The sequence below is a fragment of the Callorhinus ursinus genome, unplaced genomic scaffold (genome assembly GCF_003265705.2).
Source record: "Callorhinus ursinus isolate GAN/ISIS: 27379988/994484 unplaced genomic scaffold, GSC_fseal_2.0 scaffold6, whole genome shotgun sequence".
Classification (NCBI taxonomy): Eukaryota; Metazoa; Chordata; class Mammalia; order Carnivora; family Otariidae; genus Callorhinus; species Callorhinus ursinus.
Window position 1 is genome coordinate 72,674,562 of NW_027397068.1, and position 6,351 is coordinate 72,680,912.

A 6,351-nucleotide genomic window follows, 5' to 3' on the forward strand; every position below is an offset into this window, starting at 1 on the left:
AGCGTCTGCCTTCCGCTCAGGTCATGATCCTAGGGTCCTGGGATTGAACCCCACATCGGGCTCCTGGCTCAGCAAGGAGCCTGCTTCTCCCTCTCCCTCTGCCTCTCTCCCTGCTCGTGCTTTCTCTTCTCTCTCTATCTCTGTGTCTCAAATGAATAAATAAAATCCTTAAAAAAAAAATAAAACAAGTATGCTTTGTTTTGCAAAATGAACATGGAATTTAGGACTATAAATGATTCTTGTGACTTGTAAAAATAACTATAAAATATTCAGATATTTTCAGTATAAAGAAAAGTATTAGAAGAAAATAGTTACATATTAGTTTTTAGTTTGAAAAGTAGAGTTTTTGTGAAATGATTCAGGTATCTGTATAGTCAATGATTTTTATTTTTTTTTTTAAGATTTTGACAGCACAAGCAGGGGAAGCATCAGGCAGAGGGAGAAGGAAAAGTAGGCTCCCCACTGAGCAGAGAGCCCGACGTGCTTGATCCTAGGGACCCCAAGATCATGACTGGAGCCGAAGGCAGACACTCAACAGACTGAGCCATCCAGGTGCCCCAGTGATGTTCATTTTAAAACATTGGCCACATTCAGGTCATGATCTCAGGGTCGTGAAATTGAGTCCCACATCGGGCTTGCGCTTATCACAGAGTCTGCTTGGAGTTTGTCTATCCCTCTTAACCGTCTCCCCTCTGCTTGCTCGCTTGCTTGCTCGCTCTCTAAAATTAGTCTTTAAAAATAAAATTAGCCACTGCTCTTGAGTTAACTAGTAACATACCTGCTGATACTACATGGTAAGGCTGTGGGTTGTTAGAATAAAGGAGAAAATGTATTTAAGATGTTTTGAAGACTCAAGTTGGTTTCATTGTCTGATTTTAAACATTAAGTATCAAAGTGTGTGGTATGGAATGGCTTTAGAATCTGTAGCTTTTCATATATGTGGTTGAGATGAAATGTGATTTCTGTTGAAAATATTTTCTTGTTTTAGGTATTGTAACAAGGAACCTCAGAAGGTGGAGTTAACGACACTTGAAACAGGTACAGCTTATTTGAAAATAGCTCCTGTGTTTTTGCTTGTTTAACTGGCATACAGGTATATCTTGTCTTCATTGGTGTGTTTAAGATAACTGCACTTCCTGAATTTTGATTAGCCTCTTGTGTAGTCTCAAGTAAATAGATTCTACACAATTTTAAATACATTTACTTAGGATAATTAAACATTTTGGTGTATATTAAAATACTAAGTATTTTCCCCATTATAAAGTACTTTTGACTTTGGTTTTTCTTATGTACGTCCTTTTTTAACTTGCCCAATTTAAACCAAAATGGAATTTCTCTTTCCTTTGATGTTCTGTAATCCTTGGTGTACAGTAGGAAATTAATTTTTCAACTAGTGATAGAATTTTATGACTAAATTTAATATAGACCTGTTGTCTGTCATTACTCATTTTGAAGTTTCTGATGCATCTGTCTTAGTTGATGAGTAACTTGGGCAGAGAGAACTTTGGATTGTGCAGAGTCAGTATTCTTCATTTTTGGAATTGGATGCTTTTTTTGCTGGTATAACTATGATAAGAGAGGTGGTAAGTCATAATCCAGGATGAGCAGGTGGACTCTGGAGCAAATGGATTTGAATCCTGGCTTTACTACTTAACCTGCTTCATGGCTTGGGCAAACTCCTTTCTCCCTCTGTGGCTCAGTTTTTTCCTGTAAATTGCATTAAATGAGTTAATACATGTAAAGTGCTTACAGCAGTGCCAAGCACACAGTGCTCAGTAGATGTTAGCCATTGCTCTTATCTCAAAGTTCCAGTCCTGATGATAGACCATCTCTGTTGATCAAACTACTTCAAATATAAATTTGTATTATTTGGTAGAAAAGATGGAAGCTTAGTTTAAATGGATTGTGATGTCTGAGATGTAAAAGTGAAAAGCTGCTTACTTCCTGTTAAAAGTGTATTACTTCTCTTCACCTGGTACAAGCGAGAGTGCTGAGGCATTCTTTAGATGACTCCTGGAAATGGAGAATCCCACCATTTGGCAAAAGCTTGAGTGCACTGCCAAAGAAGGTTACTTTTAAGGGCAGTCCGTTTGGGTAAAACCTAAAAAGTAAGATGGTTTTGATGTCTCTACTTTAGCATTATTCCAGGGAGATTTGTACTATGAAGATAGTAAAAAAAAAAAAAAAAAAAAGCCTTAACATTTTTGATATCTATTGAATACTTAACATGCCAGAAACTGACACATATTTTATATATGCAATTTTACTATCACCCCCTGTGAGAAGAGGCACTTGTCTGTTTTACAGAACAGGAAATGGGTTTAAAAGGGTTAAGTGATCACCCAAAGGTTTTTTAAGTGTTGGGTCAGCGCTCTAGGGTGCTGTCGTCAAGGCTTCCTGGACAATACCTGCCTCAGAGCTGGCAGCAGAAGCATGTCTTGATTCCAAGAGCGCAGGCTTGTTGCTGTGTCCTCCTGCCTCATCCTCTGTAGTAGGAGGAAGAACTGTGCTGGAGCTGAGCGTGACATCTCGCAAGCAGTCTGAATGGTTGTGCCAAATATGTAGGAGCTGGAAACAACCAAATGAACCAGCAATGCGGTGATGGGGGAAAAATGCAAATTATAAAACTTCTGAATGTAGTTGAAGATGCTGGATAAAGTAAGAGGGTTTAGTTAAGAATAGTCTTAGCAGTGGTTTGACTTGAAGGACATACCAGTTTGTGGACAAGAGGGATGAGAACATTTCATGAAGGTCTGGCATGATTGGAGGGTGGTGTACCAGTTGCCATTTCTTCACAGAAGGTTCAGTGGATGCTGCTGCTGGAAAGGTGGTAAAGAGAACAAACGTAACCATGCTTGGTACAGAGGGCTCACTAGATGTTCGTTTTCTTGGCCTCTCAGCTATATTTGATGCAACTGAGCACTCTAGTTTCTAGGACGCTTCTGCAAACAATTTTGCAAAGCCATTCTTTCTCACAATTTTCAGATATTCCTTATTTCTCGTTAGTAGCAGTTTGTCCTCTAGACCAGTCATTGCCCCCTCCTCTGTTGATGCTTTCTTGGGAGTTTGTTTATCCCCGTGGTTATAATGAACACTTCTTACAACCCTGGATGATATTACCTTTGACCTGGAGCCATCCTGGGGGAGTTGTGCCAGGAAAGAGTGGAGCTTACCCCTGTTGTCAAGAGTGCACAGGAAACTAGCTGTGGCCAATCCACAGTGTTGAGTCATTGCTCCCTTCAGACAAACCAGGGGGTTTGCTGCATGGGAGGTTGGGGGATTCTACCTTCTGGCTTAAATCTGGCCTGCACTCCTGCAACCCTGTTTGTGACACTTAACCAAGAACGGTTGCAAGGCCCCTTCAGGAGAAACTGGCTCAGTAGCACTGATGTAGCAGTGGCCCCTCACTTGCACTTGGACATTATGGTGGCTACCCCACCCACTCTACCAGCCTAGGTAGCATATGATCGTAGATCTAGATGCCATTTTTAGAATGATAGTCTTCTTTTGCCTATTTGTTATTCTTAGTTCCCATCTGGCCCATACAAAGCTCTGAATAGAGCTTTTTGAGCAACTGTAATGACTCCCCTGAAGACAGGTGCTTGTGTAGCCCCTCAACAGACGCAAGCAATTATCCTCTCAATTTTTGCTCTTGGTTCTTGATAGAGCCTCCAGGTAGGAAACAGTTGAATACATTCCTTGCATCCTGAAGAATATATTCATATTCATTCATGTGTGTTAGGCACTGGGCATAGAGAATATATAAATATTCATTCATATTTAATGCCTGCAATGTGTTAGGAGCTGTGCATAAAGCAGTATAACAAGATGATCTTGCAAAGCTTATGTAGTCTGCTATAGGAGACAGATGAAACTAGGAATTTTAATATCTGGTAAGAAGACAAGTTAGGTAGATGATGCCAAGGGGCACCAAAGGCAGGAGATAGGAAGGCTTCCTGGAAGAAGTGATGTCTAAGTGGAGCATGCTTGCTACCCAGTAGATTGGTTGACAGAAGATAAGTTGCACTGCTGATTTTTTGAACGGAGATTAAAGAATAAAGGCTGGAAGAGGTAGATATAATGAGTTTGGTTTAGATGTGTTAAACTTGATGTGCTTGTGGGGAATTTTAATGGAAAGGGCATCTGCTCAGGATACAACTCGATTTCAGAGTGGTCAGCATATAGTGGTAACTGAAGCCATGGGAGTCACTGGTATTACCCAGAGTGCTGGTGCAAACTAACAACCTTGGGGAATATATTAAGGGGCAGTCAAAGTAAGCCCACAAAGGGGACTGAGTAGCCAGAGATGTAAGGGGACGTGGGGATAGAACAGAGCCTGAAGCCAAGGCACAAGTTCCATACATGCCTGGATTGTGCTATGTTTTGGGACAGGGACCACATGGCAGAAAGAAGACTCTTAGATTTGCTGCTGAATTCTTAGGGAGGACTGTGGATTCCACCACTATTCCAGACTAAGGATTTCTCCCAAAGAAAACAACTGTTACCCAAGCTATCCTACTAGAGGGCCGATGCTCTGTCTTCTCTGGTTCATTTGGCCCATCCACATACCTCTGCAAAGTCTTAATGTATCCTAGGACCTAATGAGTTTTCAGTCTACTTGAAAGCTCTTCAGAAGACTTTTCCAGGCTTGGCAGCAGTTTCCCCTGCACAACATTGTGACAAAGTTCTCTTGCCCCAGTGTTCTCAACAAGCACTGCCTGCCTAGAAACCCCTTTCCTTCCTATCGTACCCAAAAATCTTACTTTCCTCCCAGGAATTCCATGTGGATAAATCAGGATGTTCTCAGTGGCCTGTGACACAATAGCTTGTCTAACTCAAGCTGGCCTAAACAAGAAGGAGTATTTGTCTCACGTAGTTGGAAAATCAGAGGTTGAATTCAGATGCTGAACTTAGGGTTGACCTCAGAGATGCCCTCAAAGGCTGTACTCTTTTCACCTCTACTCTGCTGTCCTCGGTGTGTTGGTCTTGCCAAGGGTCGTGCTGGCTCCACTCATACTCAAAAGGTGGATGCAGCTGTTCCAGGCCTCACACCCAGACACTGTCCGAAGGAAAGGATGATCCATCCTTCTTTCTATTTCTTAGAAGTGAGACTGTTGTTCCCAGAACGAAGCCAGCAAACTTCCTTCACCCTTCTGTTGCAAAGATTGGGTCACATATCCATTCAGTAAAATGGATGTTGGGACTCAATCATCATAACTGGATCTATGGAAAGAGGTGAAAAGTATCAAGTCTAAATCCATGATGTTCCAGCTACCGCCGATTACCCCACCCAGGTGTTGACTCAAACACACCTTGCCACTATTGACAATCGGTGATTGTTCAATGTTAATTATTCAGAAAATTAAGAGTTTTAAATTTTTTCTAAGATTTTATTTGAGAGAGTGCATGGGTGCACGTGAGCAGGGGGAGGGGCAGAGGGAGAGAATTTCAAGCAGATGCTGTGCTCTTGCAGAGCCCATCTCAGGGCTTACTCTCACAACCCTGAGATAATGACCCGTGCGGAAACCAGGAGTCAGATGCTTAACCAGCTGAACCATCCAAGCACCCATAACGATTTTTAGTTTTACGTAATCTCTACCCTCAGTGTGGGGCTCGAACTGATAACCCCGAGTTTGAGTTGCATGCTCTGCCAGTGGAGCCACCCCAATTGAAATATTTAAGTTTCCGTATCTGTGGCGGACTCTAATTTCTATATGGGGTCTTATGCAGCCCTTGGGGATTGCTAAAGCTTTTGGATAGCATCATGAAAATTCATTAATATTTATTAATGCATTAAGCCCCTACTGTGGGTCCAACACTGCCCTGAGGGCTAGAGAAGACAAAGCAAGAGCTCGCTCTGGAAGACTGTGGGGTATGTCCAAGAGAAAACACCCAAACCTGAGGCTGAAAAGCGGGTTACTGTTACTGGAGGAAATGTTTTGGTCTGTAGGATTGACACCCCGACTTCCTCACCCATCAGCGCTGGAGCTGATCTGCCAGCATAATTATAAGGCAAATGGTGCCAACCCCGCGGGAATGCACGGAAAAGGGTTTGCCCAGAGGAGAACCAAGGTAACCTCTAATGAATGGGTGACACTGGCGCCCAGGCAAACGGAGAGGAGCTTTCGAAGCCACCAGAGCAGAAGCACACAAAAGAACCGCCCGCAGGCCTGCAGCTGCAGGATTCGTACCCACATTCTCACCCCTGGGATCCGAGTCCTGGGCTGAACGTGGGGTACTACTGTCACCGCCACTTTTCACTGACTCGAAAAACACTTCAGTTCAAAAAAAACCTACGCTTGCCACCCAAAACAAAAACGTCAAGACAAACTACAACACCGGGGTGTTCGG